Source organism: Protobothrops mucrosquamatus, unplaced genomic scaffold (genome assembly GCF_001527695.2).
Source record: "Protobothrops mucrosquamatus isolate PMUCROS unplaced genomic scaffold, P.Mucros_1.0 scaffold5241, whole genome shotgun sequence".
NCBI classification, from domain to species: Eukaryota; Metazoa; Chordata; class Lepidosauria; order Squamata; family Viperidae; genus Protobothrops; species Protobothrops mucrosquamatus.
Window position 1 is genome coordinate 9,656 of NW_015391108.1, and position 2,623 is coordinate 12,278.

The following is a 2,623-nucleotide window of genomic DNA, read 5'->3' on the forward strand; positions in this document are numbered from 1 at the left end:
CACGGAGGAGATGGATTGTTTAAGTTTAGAGTTTGGAGTTAGAGATATTAATATTTGTTTACTTGTATTTGAATGTTAGCCTAGGTTTGGTTTGGGAAGTCCGGGGGGTGGGGGGATGGGATAAATCATTGTGTAATACCTGTGATGTATTTCTTTTCTCTTTTATGATAAAAACAATAAAATTTTATATTGAAAAAAAGAAATGAACCACTGGCTTAAAAACTGGTGTTGTCAACAGAACTTCGGCTTTCTAGACCATGGTCTGCATTAACTACAGTATATGATAGGGCTACTGGCAAGGGATGGACTGCACCTCAAAGAACTGAAAAGAATATATTCAGAAAACAACTGGCTCATCTTATCAAAAGGGCTTTAAACTAAAATTAAGGGGGGAGGGAGGCCAATCTTCACGACCTTTAGAACCTAATTCCAAGCAAAAACCACTAGACAACTAATCATATAAGCAGGTAGGGAGTAAAGAGAAAGAATTTTTTTTTAAAAAAAACATAATGAAGTAGACAGTGATGGGAAGGATGGAAATCCCAGTTACAAAGTAGGAGAAATATAACCAAGACCCATAAAGGACTCAAATGTCTATAAACTAATGCTCAAAGTTTAGGGAACAAATAGAGTGAACCTGAAGTATTAGTACATGAAGGCAGATATCATATAGTTGCCATTACTGAAATTTGGTGGGATGAAACTCATGACTGGAATGTACTGATGGAAGGATACAAACTATTCAAAAGAAGCAGACCTAACAAAAGAGGAGGTGGAGTTGCACTATATACAGAAATGCACAAAACCAAAGATGAAAACCTCCTAGCATCCATATGGCTCAATATAAAAGGAAAAAAGAATGGCATTGCCATAGGCGTATACTACAGGCCACCCAACCAAGGAGAAGAAATAGATGGACTCTCTGCTAATCAATTAACAAATGTATGTAGGAAACATACCACAGTAGTAATGGGAGATTTTAACTACCCTGACATCAACTGGAAGACAAACTCTGCAGCAAGTGAGAAATCAAACAGATTCCTAACCAACTTAGCTGACAACTTTGTCATCCAAAAGGTAAAGGAGGGAACTAGAGGAAAAGCTATACTGGACCTAATTCTTACTAATAGAGAAGAAGTGACAGAGGGAGTTGAAGTTGCTGGAACCTTGGGCAAGAGTGATCATGTCACATTGGAATTCAATATAATGCAAACACAAGCAGGAGAACATATTCCAGCCAATATGTTCCACCTCAGAGACAGCCTAAGAAACATTCCATGGATGAAAATCCTAAAGGGGAAAACAACTCAAGAAGCATGGGAAACTCTGAAAAATATGATCACAAAAGCCCAGTCCAGCACAATAGCACTGAAAAAAACAAGAAATTCAAGAAGAAACCGGGGGGCGGAGCCAAGATGGTGGACAGGCAGCAAAGGCTGTAAGGAGCTCCTCCAAAAGCAAAAGCCTTCTTTTATTTTATTTTATTTTAATTTTAACTTTTTAACCCTTTTTAACATTGCATTTTTAATCTACCCACTTTTAACCTATTTTAACCTACTTTTAACTCTTTTTAACTACTGGAGAGGCCACCATTTTTTTACCTACATTTTAACAATTCTACAAGCCAGGATTACTAAGAATGGGGAAAAGGAGAAAGAGACAGCACACTGCAGCAGAGAGTTCATCCAAGCCACTGAAGCAGCAGAAAATGGAAGATTACACTGCAAACAGACAGTCTGTTCCAGTAAGTAATTCATCTGCAGTCGCCTTATCAGATAAATTTAATTTATGTGACTCATTGGAAAGGGACTTACAAACTGAACTGGAAAGCAAACAGTATGTAGAATTGTCCTCCTTCTCGGAGAATTGCTCCCCTTCTTGGAACTCAGCAGCAGCCCTCTTTGCACAGGAGGGAGATATAATAAATTTAAAGGGGGAAAATGTGACAGATTTTCTCTCTAGACAATGTTTGCTTACGGCTCAAACTGTTAACTCAATATATCAGTGGTGGCAAACCTATGGCACGCGTGCCAGAGGCGGCACTCAGAGCCCTCTCTGTGAGCACTCACGCCATGCCCCGGAGATGGCAACTGTCCCTCTTCAACCAGCTGCCTGCTAACTCGCCGTGGTCCCACGTGGCCGGATGCATCCCGGCACAGCTGGTTTCCCTCCCCCCGTCCCATCCCACCTGGCCTCGCATGCTCTCCTTTTCCTGGGCACGACCCACTGCATTGCCTCCTCAGCTGTCGGCCGGCCATCCAGCTCAGAGGTGGCATCTTTGAACTGCTGGTGGCGGGCTGCAGCTCGCTGGCCTCTGTGTGCAGGGGCCGATGGTGTCAGGCAGCAGCCGCCCCAGCCCTTGCCTTGCCCCATGGCAATGGCACCCCCGCCCTGCCTCACCTCACCCCTCAGGACGAGCCTCCTGCCTACCGCCCCACCTGCCAGGGACCCCCTGGATCTCCCCCAACCCTGCCCACCCCCCACAGGCGTCCATCCCCACGAGCAACATTGAGGGGACCACACCCACCTTGGCCATATCCACCCAATCTGCCATGACCACCACAGGCACGCCCACCCAGTGGGCCACACCCAACTGGCACCCCGCAATAAATAAGTGGGGTTT